A 21,792-nucleotide genomic window follows, 5' to 3' on the forward strand; every position below is an offset into this window, starting at 1 on the left:
CCTGGAGTAACAGGCAAATTTGGCCTTGGAGTACAGAATGAAGCAGGGCAAAGGCTAATAGAGTATTGCCAAGAGAATGCACTGGTCATAGCAAACACCCTCTTCCAACAACACAAGGGAAGACTCTACACATAGACATCACCAGATGGTCAACACCAAAATCAGATTGATTATATTCTTTACAGCCAAAGATGGAGAAGCTCTATATAGTCAGCAAAAACAAGACCAGGAGCTGACTGTGGCTCAGATCATGAACTCCTTATTGCCAAATTCAGACTTAAACTGAAGAAAGTAGGGGGAAAACCACCAGATCATTCAGGAATGACCTAAATCAAATCCCTTATGACTACACAGTGGAAGTGAGAAATAGATTTAAGGGACTAGATCTGATAGACAGAGAGCCTGATGAACTATGGATGGAGGTTTGTGACATTGTACAGGAGACAGGGATCAAGACCATCCCCATGGAAAAGAAATGCAAAAAGGCAAAATGGTTGTCTGAGGAGGACTTACAAAGAGCTGTGAAAAGAAGAGAAGTGAAAAGCAAAGGAGAAAAGGAAAGATATTCCCATTTGAATGCAGAGTTCCAAAGAAAAACCAGGAGAGATGAGAAAGCCTTCCTCAGCATCAATGCAAAGAAATAGAGGAAAACAACAGAATGGGAAAGACTAGAGATCTCTTCAAGAAAATTAGAGATACCAAGGGAACATTTCATGCAAAGACGGGTTGTAAAGGACAGAAATGGTATGGACCTAACAGAAACAGAAGATATTAAGAAGTGGCAAGAATACACAGAAGAACTGTACAAAAAAGATCTTCATGGCCCAGATAAGCACAATGGTGTGATCACTCACCTAGAGCCAGACATCCTGGAATGTGAAGTCAAGTGGACCTTAGAAAGCATCACTATGAATAAAGCTAGCGGAGGTGATGGAATTCCAGTTGAGCTACCTCAAATCCTGAAAGATGATGCTGTGAAAGTCTTGTACTCAATATGCCAGCAAATTTGGAAAACTCAGCAGTGGCCACAGGACTGGAGGTCAGTTTTCATTCCAATCCCTAAGAAAGGCAATCTAAAAGAATGCTCAAACTACCACACAGTTGCATTCACCTCACATGCTAGTAAAGTAATGCTCAAAATTCTCCAAGTCAGGCTTCAGCAATACGTGAACCGTGAACTTCCAGATGTTCAAGCTGGATTTAGAAAAGGCAGAGGAACCAGAGTTCAGATTGCCAACATCCGCTGGATCATCAAAAAAGCAAGAGAGTTCCAGAAAAACATCTATTTCTGCTTTATTGACTACGCCAAAGCCTTCGACTGTGTGGATCACAATAAACTGTGGAAAATTCTGAAGGAGATGGGAATACCAGACCACCTGACCTGCCTCTTGAGAAACCTGTATGCAGGTCAGGAAGCAACAGTTAGATCTGGACATGGAACAACAGATTGGTTCCAATAGGAAAAGGAGTACATCAAGGCTGTATATTGTCACCCAGCTTATTTAACTTATATGCAGAGTACATCATGAGAAACGCTGGACTGGAAGAAACACAAGCTGGAATCAAGATTGCTGGGAGAAATACCAATAACCTCAGATATGCAGATGACACCACCTTTATGGCAGAAAGTGAAGATGAACTAAGAAGCCTCTTGATGAAAGTGAAAGAGGAGAGTGAAAAAGTTGGCTTAAAGCTCAACATTCAGAAAACTAAGATCATGGCATCTGGTCCCATCACCTCATGGGAAATAGACAGGGAAACAGTGGAAGCAGTGTCAGACTTTATATTTTTGGGCTCAAAAATCACTGCGGATGGTGACTGTAGCTATGAAATTCAAAGATGCTTAGTCCTTGGAAGGAAAGTTATGACCAGCCTCGATAGCATATTAAAAAGCAGAGACATTACTTTGCCAACAAAGGTCCATCTGGTCAAGGCTATGGTTTTTCCAGTGGTCATGTATGGATGTGAGATTTGGACTGTGAAGAAAGCTGAGTGCCGAAAAATTGATGCTTTTGAACTGTGGTGTTGGAGAAGACTCTTGAGAGTCCCTTGGACTGCAAGGAGATCCAACCAGTCCATCCTAAAGGAGATCAGTCCTGGGTGTTCATTGGAAGGACTGATGCTGAAGCTGAAACTCTAATACTTTGGCCACCTCATGCAAAGAGTTGACTCATTTGAAAAGCCCCTGATGCTGGGAGGGATTGGGGGCAGGAGGAGAAAGGGGCGACAGAGGATGAGATGGCTGGATGGCATCAACGACTCGATGGGCATGAGTTTCAGTAAACTCCGGGAGTTGGTGATGGACAGGGAGGCCTGGTGTGCTGTGATTCATGGGGTCGCAAAGAGTCGGACACGACTGAGTGACTGAACTGAACTGAACTGAACTGAAGAGCAGAGCAGGCTCAAGGCTGAATAGCTTATCTATTGACCAAAGGAGGAAACTGGAAACCCCTGCATTCCCATTGTCCCAGGAATCTGTGTGAACTGTGTAATCAACTGTGAAGGAGGTTAGCTCCCATGGCTGGCCCTCCTCAGGAACCAGCATTGGGAGGAGGGTGAAGTAAGCCGAATCTAGGGCTCACGTTTTAAGGGGCCACTCACTCTCAGTGAGTACAGGGTCAGAGTCTTCCTAAATTTTGTACCCCAGACCCCTCGCCCAGATCACCCTACTCCTGGTCCTGCCGTGAACAAGCCCTGAGTCTGTTTTGGATCAGTGCAGGTAGCAGTTAAGCAAGTAGCCTCTGGGCTCAGTCTAGCTGCCAGCCCAGGCTCTAACTAACTGGAACTACGCTAACTAGCTGGAACCTCAGGCAAGTTACTCACCAGAAACCTCTCTAACCATCTGTTGTTACCTGCAAAACGAGGTTCGGAGTTGTGCCTACCTTCTAACAGGCCTACTGGGAGAGTTTGATGGGGTACCACATGGAAAGTTTCTGGTGCATTGTAGGAAGAAGGCACACACTCAAGATTCCAGGCCAAATCTGCCAGCAGCTGCCCCAAAAGGCAACCCAGGGGAAATACTCTTTGTTCCTCTTCAATGCACGAGAAAGCAAGACATAGTTTGTGAGGCCATGGTAGGCGGTTTTGGATGGTCAGCGAAATAAGGCTGCTACGAGGAAAAAATATTGCAATCTGTGGAGAAGAGACCACTCAAATGTGTTTTCTTCACCATTTTGCAACTGTGATGGCAAGAAGTATGAGTGGATGCTAAAGTTAGTGGCTGGCAGAATTTGATGAGAAGGACATTTATGTGTTTCTTAGTGTCTCCCCACAAAGTACATATTAATCAAAGAAAAAGTAAGAGAAACTTCACAATGGGGAAAACTGGAGGATACCACCTTACCAAATAGTCACCAGAAATGCGGGAAAGTGACATTCTGTGCCTCCTGATATGAGCACTGAGCAGGATATCCCATCACTTTTGTGGAATTATTGTCCCAAATGTATAACCTGAGTCTAATTAGGGCCAATTGGGGGATGTTTTATAAAATAACTGGACTATATTTCTCAAAATTGTTATGGTTGTAGAAAGCAAAGAAGACCGAGAGTCCACCCCAGATTACAGAATACCAAACATATCTGACAGATAGATGCAGCACATCATCCCGGAGGGAGTCCTGTACCAAGGGGAAGGTTTGTTATAAAGACCAACATAGGGACGATTGAGCACATTTGAATTTTGGTTATAGTAAGGTATAATCTTAAATTTCCTCATATTGATAATGATACTGTGGTGTTGTTAGAGAATGACCTCAGGAAATAGACTTTGGAATATGGAGGAATAAAGGGGTATGATGTCTATAATTTATTCCTAAGTGGTTCAGAGCAAAATAACATGCAAATGTATATGAGAGCTATTGAGGTGTTACACAAAGCTAACGAGGTGTTACAAAATAAAAAGATACAAAAAGATGTTTTGTGAATTATTCATATGTGCTAACTATAAATTTAACCTCTGTGTCATGTATGTGGACAGGGAAATTAATTTGTATACACATGTTTCCCTTTTACTTTTTTATTTTGCACAGTAAAAGCAATCAATACCATACTGCTTTTCTTCACATCTGTATGATTTTAAGAAGTTGCTTTTTGTTCTGGAGAAATAGCTTATAGATGAAACAAATAGTAACAAATTGTGAAATCTGTGAACCTCAGAAGTCAATAGCGTGAAACCTACCCTCAGGGGCAGGGAAGAAAACAAGTGTCATGAGAGAAGAGGCAGGCATAAGGACAGCAAGCTGGAGAAATGAACGTTTCCAATGCCACTGACTCGGAACACACAGTAGTTACACTTTCCCTCCTTCACTTTAAAGGGTGATTTTTGGTCTGTAGTCTGAAGAATGACTTCAAATGACACAGGAGTTGCTTTGAGGAGACATACAACAAGAAAGTTTCCAGAACAATAAGAATCACCCTAAAGGCCTAGGTCCCAGAAAGAACCCACAGTGAAAAGCAAAGTCAGAGAGCTGATGTCTTGCTGCTTCAGCTAACCACCACCACTGGACCCATGAAGGAGTCTCAGCAGCATTTGAGGGAGAGTTCAAATCAGCATATATATGGTGTCCTTACAAACCCTGTAGGGTCACTTTCCTGACCAGATGGTGACAGCTTATGCCCTGAAGAAGCACAGACAGAGATTTCCAGAGTTAAATAAGCTGGAAAATGAATTGGCTTCATAGCTTTCTTTTCTTCTAGTCTAACAACAGCTTTCCCTTCCTGGCTCCCCACCCTCTGTTCCTGCAGGTATTTATTGCCTTATGCTTCAGGCAATGAAGAGGTGAACTTTGAAGATCAAGGGCTGGGCAGTCCTGAGGGCAGGACATCTGGAGGCCCAGGAGCCACATACACTGTGTTCTCATAACGGCTGGGCCTGCCTTCGGTCCTGAGAACCTATCCCTGAGGTCAGTAAAGCTCCTTTGCAAGCCTGGTGACCACTCGCTGTTCCATGGGGACAGCATGGCAGCCTGAGGTTTTCAGTGTTGCACGGGTCTGAAATACCCGTGAGTTTAGAAAACAAAACCACAGTTCTTCCTGGCTGGGCTGGTCCCCCAACCCAGTCTTAGCAGGACAATGCTGGGGCTGCGGGCTCCCGCCGAGCTCTGAGACCCTAAGGAGGGTCAGCGCTGGCACCAGCATGGAGCTAGCTAGGGCATGTGCAGCAGGAGCCCTGGGCGTCAGGGCTCAGTGATGGTGAGACGGCCGTGAATGAGGAACTGACTGCCTCCCCTCCGCAGGAGGGAACCGGGGGTGGCTCGGAAGGCAGGATCTCAGAGCCATAGTGCAGGAGCTGGCTGGAGCCCAAAGAGGAGGCGGTCACTCCTCCTCTTCCTGATGGGACTGAGGGCCTCCTTCAGGCGGAACTGCTTGGTCTTTGTGAGGTTAACCTTGCAGATGGTGGGTGAATTGGGGAGCCCAGTTTCCCGGTGGACCAGGGCCTTTCCTTCCTTCCCCTGACATTCTGTGAAGCCTATGGCTTCTTGAAAAGTGAGAGCTAATGTCAGACTTGGGACTGTCTTCTGCAGGGACCCCTTTGTCATGTAGATGGGCTGGGCAGGCCTCGGACATCTGTAGGAGATGTTCAGTGGGGCTGTGAAATGCAGATTGGTGAGGATCACACACTTGGAGACATGGTAGCCATTTCCAAGATTGAGGAACAGAAGGACTCTAATGGGGCTGCCTTGTTCAAAAGCTGGCTGATAGCTGATGTGAGCACTGGTTCCCACTCTGTCTATTGAGGGCTCTCTTAGCTTCAACCTTGTCTTGTGAAATGAGTATTATGTCCATGCAATGCTCAGGATATTTCGATTAAAAGGTGTCATATCCCCCTTTGAGGAAGTAGACCTGTGGGGCTGGGGCCAGCAGACAGCCAGGTGTCACCAGAACATACAGTGCAACCCCCTCCCCCCAAACTCCCACCCTGGCCTGGCTGCTTCCTGCCCCAGAAACTCATATTTATTTGGCTGTGCCACACGGCTTTGCAGGATCTTACTTAGTTCCTTGATCAGGGATTGAACCTGCATCCTCAACAGTGAAAACATGGAGTCCTAACAACTGGACATCCAGAGAACTCCTCAGAAACCCTAATTTATATTTTTTACATCTCCGAGGCTATGGTTTTTCCAGTGGTCATGTATGGATGTGAGAGTTGGACTATAAAGAAAGCTGAGTGCCGAAGGATTGATGCTCTTGAAATGTGGTGTTGGAGAAGACTCTTGAGAGTCCCTTGGACTGCAAGGAGATCCAACCAGTCCATCCTAAAGGAGATCAGTCCTGGGTGTTCATTGGAAGGACTGATGCTGAAGCTGAAACTCCAATACTTTGGCTACCTGATGCGAAGAGCTGACTCATTTGAAAAGACCCTGATGTTGGTAAAGATTGAGGGCAGGAGGAGAAGGGGAAGACAGAGGATGAGATGGTTGGATGGCATCACTGACTCAATGGACATGGGTTTGGGTGGACTCCGAGAGTTGGTGATGGACAGGGAGGCCTGGCGTGCTGCGGTTCATGGGGTCGCAAAGAGTCAGACACGACTGAGTGACTGAATGAGTGAAACTATGTTACCCATGTATCTCCCCCATGTGGTTAAACACAGATTCCACACACATTTTACTATTTATGTTCAGAGTTGGGATGGACTTATTAATAAGAGCAAAGATTCTGCTACTTAAAAAGGTTAAGGTTTTTGGAATAGGGGTTTCCTCTTACACAATATATCCTTAAACCAGTAAAACTTGTCATTTCTAGGTCAAGTTATGTGACTTAGAATAATAGAGATGCCCCAAGTAATTGTCAGTGATACTGAATTTTAAAAATTTAAGGATGTATCCCCAAAGTTGTAAGTGGCCCTTAAAAGTTGCTCTAATTCTAAAAGTAAATGTTTAAAACACACCTTGAGCTCATATTTTCAGCCTCATCCATCATTATCCGGTTATTTCACATTTTGGCAGAAGTCTGAGATAGTGTCAGGGCTCTGACAGCAGTTGGTAGAACATCTGGAAGTTGCAGCATTATTTGGGAACACAGGGAAATATTGGTATTTAAGTCTATTCAATCTACTGTGCAGGAAAGGACAACGTCCTCCACGTGTAGTGTAACAATCACAAACACAGAAAACTATGTAAAAGTAAGCAAGAAAACCTCTGTTTCTGAGTTTTTTTTGTTAACTTTAGTTTCTTACTTACCAATTGCTTTATTAGCATTCATTAGCCTGATTTAACAGTCATCAAAACCAGTCATTCTGGGTAGCTTTCACTCATTCACTCAATACAAATTTTAATTATGAAAAGAAAAAAAAGAAATCCTATTCTCAGTGTCTCTAGTGAGAATTGCAGGTAATGAGATACTGTTCATCACTGCTCTGCCAGTGGAGGAACCCGGGAGATTGCCTGGCCCTCGCCTGCCTCATTTTGTTCACTCTCTTCCTTGCTCACAAATCTTCCAGGGCCTTGAGGCTCTATTCTGGCTTTGGAGCACTTTTCACCTGAACTTGGAGCAGTCCCTGGACTGCTTCATTCTCACAGCTCGACTCTCAGCTCCTCAGGCGAGCTGCCTGGGACCATCCAGTCTTCTTGAAGGCGCTGACTGTCTCGGGTATCACAGGGCACAGGGCCTGGCCTGGAGGGAGTGCAGAGGCATAGAGCGATATAGGGGCTCTGAAGGCTTCTAAAGAGCATCCCCCTGAAAAGAACCAGACAGATGCACCGATGACTTCTAGAAACAAGGACGTTTTTAAACCTGAGGTTGCATCTAAACGTGATCTGAAAAGTGCTTCAAAAGTAATCAAAGTTAAGACGATTCTAACATCCAAAAGGACAATGTTTACTACAGTGGAACCATATCAAGTCTACAAAAATTCATGAAACCATAACCGTTCTTAAAAAAGAAAACTCTAGAAAAATCCCCTCATGCTTATCACCACTAAGCAAATTTAACTCCTTACTGTGAAAGTTATGGAGAAAAGCAAGCATTTGTATCATCCAGTAGGAACAGGATTTCAAGGTAACAAAATAGCCCCAGTTGATGAGAAGCGATATTTTATACAATGCAAGTATAAAAGGAATGACAGGATTTGAAAAGCCTTATTTGGAGACCTCTTGAGCAAAGACGATCAGTTGGTCTTAAATAAGTGAGTGGACAGTAGGTGGGATGCCGGATACTCTATGGAGTCACGTTTGTGGGACACAGGTGACAGGCTGGCATGGGGCCCAGTGAAGCAGCAGAATAGAGATCAGGCCAATCGCAGTCCAAACAGACAATTTGTTTCAAGTGGGTCCCACCAGACATTATGAGCTTCTGCAGTGGGACAACGTGAAGTACACAACACTTCTGTTTTTGCATATGGATGTCTTGGTGTCTTTTTTCTTAAAAGCTCTAAAGTGAGATTGTTGTTTAGTCACTAAAACAGAAGCCGACTCTTCTGCCACCCCATGGACTGTGGCCTGCCAGACTCGTTTGTCCATGGGATTTCCCAGGCGAGAATACTGCATGCAGTGCATTGCCATTCCCTGCTCCAGGGGATCTTCCCCACTCAGGGATTGAACCTGTGTCTCCTGCATCGGGAGGCAGAGTCTTTACCATGGGAAGCCCTAAAGTTAGATTACCTGGTTCTAACCCAAATTTTCTTCTTCAAGGCTGAGTTCTTGAGCAGAGTATGCTATCTCTCAGAGACTCAGTTTCCTAGACCTCTTAGGGTTTTTTGAGGACCTAATAAGAATATTTGTGAAATTGTTGGACCAGAGCCTGACACTTTCAAGACTCAATAAATTAACTATTAATATTTTATTTTCTGTAGATGTCTGTATATAATCTCCCCTCTCCTGCCTTCATCCCAGTCCAGCCCATGAGATTCTAGACTTCCAGTTGGGTAAGTTTAGAACCCATTGAAGTGTCAGGACCCAAGTTCCAGACTCTTCCATTAATAACCTCCTTGTAGAACCTGAGTGAGTCAGTTGCTCAAAGAAACTGACCCTCAATTTCCTCACCGTGAGCCTGGAAAGAGAGGTGGGCAGGGTGAAGGGGACCTTAAATGTGTGCCATGTGGGGAAGAAAGATGACACAAAACAGGATATTAAGATGTTGTTCAGCATGATTGTGTTTTAAAACCTGCGACACATGCATGTCAGATAAAAGTGATGATTCCCAGTCAGTGGGCAGGACACTGGTCTTATTTTTCTTAACATCTTCTAAAATAAAACTGAGGGCTGCCCTGATTCTACTCCTTTCAGGATTTAGTTCACTAAATTTAGTTCAGGATATTTGTTCACTAAATCTTTTAAATCTGTTGTGATCATAATTCTTGTTCCAGAATAAAAATTCCATAGCACTGTCACTTAACAAAACAGAAAATGTACTTATTGACCACGCCAATCACCTGCTTGCCTGTTAGACCATAAGCTCTGTTACAGCAGAGACCTTAGTTTTTGTTCACTGATGCAAGTCCAGGACCTACAACAGTGACTCACATATAGTAAATATTTGATAAATATTAGTTTAATTATTCAAAATTCCTTACAAAGTTATCAGCATGGATATCGAATGTTTCTGTAAAATATGGGGCTCAGGTCCTGTGAAAAGGCTACATTTACTTGTCTCCGTTCAAGGTTGATTTGAGTCAGGGAAACGTCAAAGTTGAGTACGGACTTTGTAAACATGGGCAGTGTGTGTCACTTGCCAGAGCAGACTGGGTTTTCCCCATAACTCTCCCTGTGCAGGGTAGTCACAGGAAGTAAGTAGGAATTTACATTCCAATCCCTGCCTCTCTTTGTTCCTCCTAAATGAGGGCAGCTGATTACAAAGGAGCCTGTCAGTGCTGAGGTCTCCGTGCTCCAGAGTTGGGTGAGGAGGTGATCAGGGAGTGGAGACTGAATACTTACAGCCTTGGCAGACAGCAGAGACAGGGCAACGGGTGCCCCAGGTAGAATTGCTTTGTCTCCACAGTGAACCATGGAGGAACACCTTCCCTGTCCAGGCCTATAGAATCACAAGGACCTCAGAAGTTGAACACCATGCCCCAGGTCACAGAGCTAGAATCTGCTGGAGCCAGACAACCCAATATAGGCTGTCTGCTTTGAAGACTTGAGTTTTCCCTGCTGTTCCTCTTCTGCTTTTGGAATCTCCACTTCCTAAACATTTATTGACAGCCAGTCATGAACTAGACACTATTCTAGACATTTAGGTGCTATCAGTGAACAAAACAAAGGTCGGTGTCTTAATCTGTGGGGCATGAAAGCAAGAGAAGGACCCAGAGACCAAGCCAAGAATTTTGCCTTGAGCTCTTGCCTTAGGGGCAGAGACAGTAAAGGCGCTCTTTGTTTCCCCCCATCCAATCTGAATATTCTGCCCATAATCTGGATGTGAAAGTTAGACTGGAAAGAAGACTGAGCACCGAAGAATTGATACTTTTGAATTGTGGTGTTGGAGAAGACTCTTGAGAAGACTCCTTGGACTGCAAGGAGATCAAACTAGTCAATCCTAAAGGAAATCAGTCCTGAATATTCATTGGGATGAATGTTGCTGAAGCTGAAGTGCCAATACTTTGGCCACCTGATATGAAGAGCCGACTCACTGGAAAAGAGGGCAAGAGGAGTAGCGGGCAACAGAGGATGAGATGGTTAGATGGCATCATCGACCCAGTGGACATGAGTTTGAGCAAACTCTGAAAGATAGTGAAGGACATGGATGACTGGCGTGCTGTAGCTCACTGGATTGAAAAGAGTCAGACGTGACTTAGGGACTAAACAACAATAACAATCTGGCCTCAGCATTAAAACTTCTCCAGATGGAGCCTCATTAGTCCTTGTAGCTCTGTGTAGGCTTTATCTCAATCCTTGGTTCAAGAACGGTAATTTAAGCAAAAGTAAACAAGTGTTGGGTTTTTTAGTGGGGAGGTTTTGAAGTCTAGAGTTCCTTAAACAGGTAGCAAACAGGTAATAATAGAGGGCACTGGTTTACTTGAAAGGGCCTTTGGCATCACTACAGATCAGATTGGAAGAATAGCACTTAAATTTATGACAGTGATCGTCTCAGAGCAAGACAAGGAAGGCTGGGTCAGTGGCCGTGGGGTCCCTTGACAACAGAGTTGGCCATCTGTGTGCATTATTTGGATTCTTTAACAAAGAAATGTTATAAAGCAAATTGGATTGAAAGTCGTCAGTTTTGCCTGGTGGGAACATGGTTGTTTTTTATTCTACTCTTGCACTTTCTGGGTGCTGAGTATATAGGTTAGAACAAGGTGGTTGTGGTTAACAACCAGATCATCTGGGTTCATTTCTAGCTCTGTCACTTATTGACTCAGCCTGTCTTTCTTTATTCATATGTTATAAAGATTGAGTGAACTGGTATGGAAAGCATTTCAACTAATGGTTGGCACATTATCAGAACTATCATAGAAGCATTAACTGTTCTTATAGCTAAGAATATAGATATAAATAATTATAGATTGATCAACAAAAATGATACATAAGATTTTCTAAGTGCATCGAAAGTTTACAATCGTGATCAAAGAAGTTCTGCTAAGGCCCCATGACTCCTGTGAAGTGAGCCTGATAATATGGAGTGGATCAGGAGATCCAGATCATGAGTAAGAAGTGGAGACAAACTCTGAAGTGTGGGCACTTAGGCATTTGTTTGAGTCTACACAGTGACATCCAGTAAAAGAGGACCTTTCCCTGTGGTTCCAAGAATTAGTAATTCATAAACAGGAAGCATTAATTCTAAGAACCAAGGTACAAGGCTGTTTTTTTACACTCTTCTGTACAATAAGGTTTTTTCTTTTTCTTAAAAAAAAAATGTTTCCTGCTGCTCTTTCATCCATTTTCCAATTACAACCTCCATGTGCAGTGGATTAGCCTCACTGCAGATGTGGGTTATTTAAATGCATGTATATTTTTAAAGTTGAGTAATTATTTTTTTATCCTTTAATTAGCTTATAAACCAAACACATTTCTGCTCTCTTTGCTGACAGGAAACTGTCATATCTTATGTGTCTATTGCCTCTAAGTGAAATGACTTTACTCAACAAGTTTATTAATTTCTGATTTCATGTATAAAATAGAAAATAACTCAAATTTTAGTCTCTATAAGGAGAAAAAAAATTGTGAACCCATGTGTGGCTGTTAGCGTAATGGACACCATCCTGGGCCCATATAGTTCTCCCTATCTTTCTGCTGACCCCACCCAGGAAGGTGCCGTGCAGTGAATCACATCTCTGTTGTCAATGGCTTTGTAGATAATAGATATTGTTTATTAATCATCAGGACCAGGTGGCTTTTATGTTCTGTTAGTCCCTTAACAACGGTGAAGACCTTTGAGAATGTATTCCTAGCAACCATGAGACTAGTTACCCATTCAGTCATCTTGACTCAAGAACACACACCCTGTTTCCAAGCCCTTACCCCCATTGTTGTTGTTTAGTCACTAAATTGTGTCTGACCCTTTGGTGACCCCATGGACTAGAGCATGCTCCTCTGTCCATGGGATTTCCCAGTCAAGAATACTGGAGCAGGTTGCCATTTCCTCCTCCTCCAGGGTATCTTCCTGACCCAAGGATTGAACCCGTATTTCCTGCATCTCCTGCATTGGCAGGTAGGTTCTTTACCACTGAGCCAACCGGGAAGCCCACTTGCCCCCATACCTGAGGTTAACTATAAAATTGTCTCAATGGCCCCTGGGGGTGTGGAGTGCATCTGTGAATGCTTCTAGGTCATGGTCCACCCAATCCCGCCCTGGGGGTTACCCTGTAATAAACTTATCACTGATTATATGTTTTCAAGATACCTTTCCAGTTAGGTGAGCTCTTTTCATTCCCTCCATCCTCCAACAATCCAACTCACAGTTGGATAGACCAACTCACAATTCTCTTTGTTCATTTTATTTTTCTTCTCTACTCACTGCCCTCTCGGATCTCCTCACTCTTTCCTCAAAGTGTTCTATTCTTAAGCCCGACTTTCATTTCTCAAGAGACTTGAACTCTCTAAATAAATATCTAGGCTACTGGTTATTTGTCACTGGCAGAAGCATTTCAGATGTGCAGGGCACTCAATGCCAATCTGTGGATAATGATCTCAGATCTGAACAGACCTTTAACAAAAGAAATGGTTACACTCCTTAAATCCACTTCCTCTGCAGGTCACTTCTCCACATCTTGAGCCTGATCACACTATAGGAGCCTCATCCACTGAGGTCACCAGTGACTCCTTCTCACTGTAAATCCATAAGCCGTGGGCAATCCTTAGTGTGATGCTGAATCTTGGCCCACTTTGCTTGCAGTTAACCTGCACTTCTGCTGCCCTTTCCTGGTACTCCTCCTCCCTTGGCCACTCCTTCTTAGTTGCCTTAGTCACGGCTCTTCCTCCACCCACCTGTGGGGTGTTACTGTCCCCAGGCCTTCGGCCACAGATGTATGATTTACTGATTTACAGACTTTCTCTGAATGGAATCTCTAGAAGTCATCCAAACGTTCTGCATGCAAGTTGTGATATGGTGATTGATAGTAACACATACATATTTGGTCTTCCTTCCCCTTTCCTGGCACAGAGCTCCTGAAACTCTTGTAAATTCCTAAGCATGAAGGGCATTTTTTGTTCTATGGAGGCAACTCTGGGTGGGCTCCTGGATGGTTCCAGGATGGAGGCTGGTCAGCAGCAAGATCAAGCCATGGAGACTCGGGATTTTTCTAATTAATCCAACCTGATAAAAGTACCATGAGAAAAAAAAAAAAAAGTACCATGAGATTCTGTACTGATCAGAAGCACAGGTGACATCATGGACTTGTGATTGGCATCTGAAATGGGAGGGTGGGAAGTTTTGAAGGACTGAGCCCTTAACCTGTGGGATTTGATGCCATCTCCAGGTAGACAGGGTCAGAGTTGAGTTAAACTGTAGGACACCCAGCTGGTGTCAGAAGTGTTATGAGAATGGTACTTGTGTGAGAATCAAAGAAACACAGGAGGATTTTGCTTATGCACATATCCATGTGGACATGTGGTTCTGGAGAAAGTATCTTGAGCTTTCAGTATCATTCTTAAAGATCCATAATCCATAAGAACTAGTGGAGAGAGAGAAGGAGGATATGAAGAACCTGCATCTCTTATGTCTCTTGCATTGGCAGGCAGGCTCATTACCACTAGTGCAACCTGTGAAACCCCCAAAGGAAGGAAAGGAAGTCCAAATTTGCAGCAGGCAGATGCTCCACACCCATATTTGGAAACATCTCCACTTGGCTGTCTCATAGGCACTACCAACTCAGTGTGACCAACCCTGAAACCAACCACCCAAACAGGTTCCCATTCCTATCTCCTTTCATCTATCTGTATGTGGCACTGCCATTCACCCTGGTTTCCAAGTCAGAACTTCGGGGGAAAGTTTAAGTTATTAATTTATTCTCACATCTTACACTCAATCAACTTTAGTACCTGCCCAGTTCAGACAATCACCTCCTTTCACCTAAAGTATAGCCATAACTTTTTGCCACCTTCTTGTCTCTAGTTCTTTTCTACAATAGTTTATCTTCATGTGACTGCCCAAGGAGTATTTCACATGTGACATTTCATCCAGTATTCCACAATGGCTCCCCATTGCTCACAGGGGAAATAAATCACCTAAGCCAAATAGGTAAAGTCCTGGTCCTTGCCACCTGCCCCCCCCACCCCCCCCAAGAAGGCATTATCTTTCATCTCTTGACAACAGTGTGATCAGCCAGGCTGAACTCCTTGAGGTCATGCCACAGATCCCTTGAGTTCATGCTTTGCACATGTGATTTCTCTGTATGGAACATCACCCCCGCACCCTCACTTCCTCCTTTACTGTTCACTTGTAATCCACAGGCAAAACTCACCCCAAACTTCAAGCCTCTCCCCCTCAAGGGCCTCCTCCTTTGTGATGCCTTTTTGGCTTCCCCAGGTGACATGGGCCAGGCTTCTGAGATCCACCTACTCTCAGGTACACCTACCTAGTTACCCACCTCCAACTTTCACACCCCTCTTATACTGCACTTTCATTTTATACTGCATTGACTTTCGGCATCATTAATGATTTGCACCAGGTAGCATACTTGCTGTATGTATAGAGAACCAAAGCAAGATCAATGGAAGGAAGAAAAGTTTAGATGCAGAGATCTGGGCAACCAATCATTCTAAGCAAAAATGGAGTAAAAGGCGGTCCAGTGGTTAAGAATTCACCTGCCTGTGTAGTGGACACAGGTTCAATCCCTGGTCAGGGAACTAAGATCCTGCATGCTATAGAGCAGCTAAGCCCACAGGCCACAACCAGAGAGTCATGTGCTGCAATGAAAGATCCCACACGACACAACAAAGATCCTGCCTGCCACAATTTAAGACCTGACACAGCCAAGTAAATATTTTTTAACATAAAAAAAGGAGTGAAGGGGCTATATGGAGAATTGTAAAACTCACATGTGGAGTTTGCTTAATTTCATTTGTACCATTGATTCCTGTTACATATTAAGATTTATTTGAGGCTGTGAGGATTAAACAAGATTAGCAAAGTGGTATTTTATCCAGAGCTAAATGCACTTTGCAGTGATTATCTACTTTTCTTAAATCTTTTGCTAGTCTCTGAAATCCTTGGATGATAAGGCTGTGTCTTTTCACATGTTTCTCCTCTGAGCGTAGCAGTAGACAGAGAACTCCACAAGTTCTTCATCATTGGGAGGTGGGACTGCCTCTTACTATTAAGAAATGAGTGAGTTTTTTGAATGAATGTGCAAAATAATGAACCAGAAAGGAGACATTTTCTAATAATTCTTATAGAGATCAATCATTATGCCTTTAGTAAGCAGGGTGCCTGGCAGGCACTAGATACAAGCAGTGAGCCAATTAGGGGCTCCAGGTCAGCCTGGCTCACAGGTCTGCTGGAGGCTGTGAATGTGGCCCAGAGTGGGTGTGGTCCAGAGTGGGCATGTCCTGCTGGGTATGGTCTGTGTAGCAGGCTGGGTGGGTGGTACCAGGGCATTAAGTGAGTTTTTTTGGACACCCCATAAGCTGTTAGAAGGGGATAGGGAAAGACTTGTGGACTCAACATGTTTGCAGGTTAGATCCTTGGAAATGATTCAGGAGAGACATAGAGTTTCCTGTGGTGTGGGAGGCAGGGGAACATGGCAGTGTGGAAAACAGGCTTCAGCCCCTCACCAGCTGTGTGACCCTGGCTCCTCACCCTCTGTCTTGGGTGGGTTAGAGGGCTTTAAAAGAACATAGGCAATAAGTGGTACTTGTTTCTGTGTTGAAATCTCGAACACATCATTGATAAGTATCCAACCAAACCACTCTACGAAAAAAAACCCAAAAAACCCTCCTGGCCAAACCCAAGAGTCTTTCCATACGTCTCATTCTCCTTAATTTCTCTGGCCCCTGGCTCTGTTGATGGTGCCATGCTTTTCTTGACCTTCTCTCCAGCCCGATTCTCTTCATTCCAATTGCTACTGGCCCCCTGCCTCCCCTGGGGTGGGAGTGATTGCTTCTTTAGATGTCATCTTTCTCTAGATTCCCAGTTCCCCCCTGCCCCTACCTTTGTGACACTTTCCAAATCAGTATCTCTAACCTGTGCTGTCATCCTAACCCTGTTCTGATCTCCATGTGTCACCCTTCTGTTCCAAGATTCCTCCTTTGTTATAGACCCCATGCCCTCTAATACTTCTTCCAACTCTAGACTTTGGTTTGGGGCAGCCAAACAGAACAGATAAACATCTTAAAAATGCACATTTCATATGATCCAACATTACATGTATAAGAATCTGTCTTACAGAAATACACAAATCTTAAAGGACAGATGGACAAATATATTCATTATGACTTATTAAAAGAAAAACATTAGAATGGTTTATAGGACAAATGGTGAATTATGGTATTTCATACCATGAGAGAATAAGTAGAAGTTAGAATAAGGCATGTCTATAAGGACTTATGATATAAAAGGATTCTGCAGAGTATGGTGAAAAAAAAGTGAGTTGGAGAACTTTATATTTGTACTATTATCCTATTTGTGGATGTGTTTGAGAGGAAGCATGCATATGAGAATAAATCAAGGCTTAAATCAGAATACTCAAAATGTCTTTTTTTATTTTTTTTTGGGGGGGGACCTTTGTAAAATCTTTTATATTTTATTTTTTTTTAAACCCAATTTCTATTTTGCATTGGAGTATAGCCAAATTACAATGTTGTGATAGTTTCAAGTAGACACCAATGGAACTCAGCCATACATGTAAATGTATCCATTCTCCCCTTAACTCCCCTCCCATCCAGGCTGCCACATAATGTTGAGCAGAGTTCCCTGTGCTAGACAGTAGGTCCTTGTTGGTTACCAATTTCAAATATAGCAGTGTATACATGTCAATCCCAAACTCCCTAACTATCCCTTCCCATAATCCTTTGCCCTGGCAACCATAAGTTCATTCTCTTAAGTCTGTCAGTCTGCTTATGTTTTGTAAATAAGTTCATTTGTATCATTTCTTTTTAGATTCCCCAAATAAGGGACATCATACTAAAATGTCTTTGAGACAAAGGTATGAGATATATTAGACATATATATATATATCTAAGCTATGACATATATTAGAGCCTAGGAATGAATGTTAATGCATCATTTTAAAGTATTAAGCTGCAAAAAACTTAAAGACTAATCTCATGTTAAGTCTCTATGGGGCTGGAGGTGCTAAAGTTCCTGGATTGGGAAGGAATCTAGAATTTCAAGGTCTTTGAGGCTAGGATGGGAGAGAACAAAGCAAAAGTCTTGGTAGTGTCCCCTTTAGGCATCTGCATTCTAGTCTCAGAACCATGAAAGCTACTGGGAGAGTTTCATTAAAGAAGAAGGCATGGGGAGTAGCAATTTGAAAAAAAGATACAGAGCCTTGAAGTTGATTTCACTGTCATTTACTGAGATAGACCATATTAGAGTTTAATGGTTGAGGTGAGGTGGGATGGGCAGGAGGGTCTTGGAAATATCTGAGATTTTCCATGGGTCATATGGATGTGGAGAAGTGGAGAAAAGTTTGAGTGAGTTCTGATAGTGGCCTTCAAGTCAAGCTGGAGATAGAAACATGAGTTGACTGTATATGGACATGTAGAGTGAGGAGGATGAAAACGGATCAAGGATAATCCCAAGAGCTCTGACATTTCATTATGAGGATTAAATGAATGACACACTTCAAATCCCCAACACGATGGGTGGAACAGAGTAGGCAGTCAGTAAATGTTAGGTTCCTTCCTCTCAAAAAACACTTTTTGTTTTTATTTTTTATTTATTTATTTTTGTTTTGTTTTTTATATTTCTTTCTTTTTTTACTTGTTCTTTTTTCTCAAGAAACAGTTTTTTTGGGGGGCCACTCTGCACCACTTGCAGATCTTCCCTGGGCAAGGGATCGAATTGGGACCCACGGCAATGAAACACGGCCAGGGAATTCCCAAGAAACACTTTTTAAATGAACTGATTGTCAACAATTAATGCCAAACAAAACTGACCTTTTAGGACTTTCCTGGTTGAACTTTCCAGGTGGCATCAGTGGTAAAGAATCTGCCTGCCAATGCAGGAGACAAGAGATGTGGATTCGATCCCTGGGTCGGGAGGATCCTCTGGAGGAAGTCATGGCAACCCACTCCAGCATTCTTGCCTGGAGAATCCCATGGACATAGGAGCCTGGCGGGCTATAATCTATAGGGTTGCAAAGCGTCGGACACAACTGAAGTGACTTAGCAGGCACTCACAGTGGATAGGAATCTGCCTGCCAAGGCAGGGAACATGAGTTAGATCTCTGATCTGGGAAGATTCCATATACCTTGGGCAACTCAAGCCTATGGGCCACAACTCCTAAAACCTGCGAGCCCTAGAGCCTGCATGCCGTAGCTACTGAGCTGGTGTGTTGGAACTACTAAAGCCCGTGGACCCAGAGCCTGTGCTCTGCAACAAGAGAAGCCACCGCAATGAGAAGCCCGTGTACCACAGTGAGAGAGTAGCCCCCTCTCACTGCAATTAGAGAAAGCCTGAGTGGAGCAACCAAGATACAGCGTAACCAAAAAGAGATAAATAATAATTATTATCTTTTAAAAAACAGATTGACCTCTAAGAATAAACCTGCAAATAGGGTCACAGGGCTAATTCAGAGCAACAGCCATTGCACATTTGTTGAGTTATACAAATATAAGCATTTCAGAAAAGGAAAAGGAAATTGTGATCTCTGTACCTACCATGAGAACCGCAGATGATCTCTGGTGCTTCTTCCCCCAGTGGAGGGCCAGACACCAAGTTCTCTCCCCAGCTCACCTAGGAGAGTGCCTTAATGACTCCTGCTGACTGGGCGTGGATAAACCCATTTTAAAGAATCTGTTTCCTCTTCCACTCTGCCCCACCTTGATCTGTCCCACCCTAGGTCCTAGGGTAGATCTCAAAAGGACAGACCATAGGAGATTTTCAACTCTGGAAAAAAAAAAAAATCATTTGGAGTAACTACTAGGGGAAATTTCTGGTTTGGAAATTTGCTGAAGAGTTGATCCTAGCCATTCAATCCTGTTATGCCCCTTTCTTCAATTATAAGAATCCATTTGCTTTTCTGGCCTTCCCTGGTGACTCAGATAGTAAAGAATCTGCCTGCAATGAGGGAGACCTGGGTTTGATCCTAGGGTGGGGAAGATCCCCTGGAGGAGGGCATGGCAACACACCCATTCTTGCCTGGAGAATCCCCATGGACTAAGGAGCCTGGTGGGTTGCAGTCCATGGGTTTGCAAAGAGTTAGACATGACTGACTCAGCATGCATGCATTTGCATTTTTCCGGGGGAGATCTGGGTTATCACCGTTTTGTGTTGTTTTTCAGCCATTCAGTCATGTCCAATTCTTTGCGAGCACATGGACTGCAGCACACCAGGCTTCCCTGTCCTTCACCATCTCCCGGAGTTTGCTCAAACTCATGTCCATTGAGTCGGTGATGCCATCCAAACATCTTGTACTCTGTCCCCTTATTTTGTTACTAAAGCTTATTGACTAGAGAATTTCAGATGTTCTGAAGGTAAGGGAAGGCAGAGTACACTAACTTGGTGTTAGAATTTGGGCTTTAGGGGAATTCCCTGGTGGTCCAGTGGTTAGGAATAGGTGCTTTCACTGCTGGGGCAGGGGTTGAATCCCTGGTGGGGAATTAAGATTCTGCAAGCCATGCAGCAGCCAAAAAATAAATAAATAAAATAAAATTGGGCTTTAACAACTGGGAGGATATGGGAAGAGCTCTGAGGCGAGGGAGAGGAGCGAGTGTGAAGCCCCAGAACACAGCCCCAAAGCTGTGTCTGTATTGTTCATATTGAGATGCCTACTAGATACCCACGTGGAGGAGTCATGGAAGCAACTGAATTTACAAGGTTGGAGCTAGGGCTAGAGTCAGAGTTGAAGACAGAAATTTAGAACTTACCTTCATTTAAATCGGGTGTGATTAGCTTTCTGCCAAGAGTCCCTCTGACAGTCTGGTGAAATTACTAGGGTCATTTTATGTGTTCCTGTATTATTCAGTTCAGTTCAGTTCAGTCGCTCAGTCGTGTCCGACTCTTTGCGACCCCATGAATTGCAGCACACGAGGCCTCCCCGTCCATCACCAACTCCCGGAGTTTACTCAAACTCATGTCCATCGAGTCGGTGATGCCATCCAGCCATCTCATCCTCTGTCATCCCCTTCTCCTCCTGCCCCCAATCCCTACCAGCATCAGGGTCTTTTCCAATGAGTCAACTCTTCGCATGAGGTAGCCAAAGTATTGGAGTTTAAGCTTCAGCATCAGTCCTTCCAATGAACACCCAGGACTGATCTCCTTTAGGATGGACTGGTTGGATCTCCTTGCAGTCCAAGGGACTCTCAAGAGTCTTCTCCAACACCACAGTTCAAAAGCATCAATTTTTCGGTGCTCAGCTTTCTTCACAGTCCAACTCTCACATCCATACATGACCACTGGAAAAACCATAGCCTTGACCAGACGGACCTTTGTTGGCAAAGTAATGTCTCTGCTTTTTAATTTGCTATCTAGATTGGTCATAACTTTCCTTCCAAGGAGTAAGTGTCTTTTAATTTCATGGTTGCAGTCACCATCTGCAGTGATTTTGGAGCCCCCAAAAATGAAGTCTGACACTGTTTCCACTGTTTCCCCATCTACTTCCCGTGAAGCGATGGGACCAGATGCCATGATGTTAGTTTTCTGAATGTTGAGCTTTAAGCCAACTTTTTCACTCTCCTCTTTCACTTTCATCAAGAGGCTTTTTAGTTCCTCTTCGCTTTCTGCCATAAGGGTGGTATCATCTGCATATCTGAGGTTATTGATATTTCTCCAGCAATCTTGATTCCAGCTTGTACTTCTTCCAGTCCAGCATTTCTCATCTGTTATATAATATATTAAATAACAGATCTAGTTGGTAAATCTGTTAATCATTTGAGACCTGAGAAATTAACAACTATGACCTCCAAGTAATAGAAAAGGAATCAATATCTTTAGATATCTGGAACAATTGTAATATGAAAATATTTGCGGTTTCTGTTGATGACAAAGCCACAGGTACTGCAATATTATTGTACTTACATCCCTTTGTTCATGAAGGAAACATTCAGCCTCTTCCAGCTGCTTCTCTGTAGATTTGGAGTGCTTGTCTATGCCCATGGCCGTGCAGTCTAAAGGCTCTCTGCAGTCTGTGTGAGTCTTCGGACTCAAGACGACTGCCATGGCCCAGGTGCACTGCTCACGAGGTAACAACCTCATCAAGGTGAATGGGAGATGGCTGGAGATGATCGAACCAAGCAAGCTATTGGAACCTGTTCTGCT

The 21,792-nt window shown here is 43.6% G+C and overlaps 1 pseudogene; it reads right to left on the reverse strand.

Annotated features, from left to right (window-relative positions):
* Positions 1 to 5,140: 5,140 nt before the first annotated feature.
* The window catches only part of LOC122431632, a 32,148-nt pseudogene continuing 15,496 nt past the window's right edge, over positions 5,141 to 21,792 (reverse strand).

The sequence above is a fragment of the Cervus canadensis genome, chromosome 30 (assembly GCF_019320065.1).
Source record: "Cervus canadensis isolate Bull #8, Minnesota chromosome 30, ASM1932006v1, whole genome shotgun sequence".
NCBI lineage: Eukaryota > Metazoa > Chordata > Mammalia > Artiodactyla > Cervidae > Cervus > Cervus canadensis.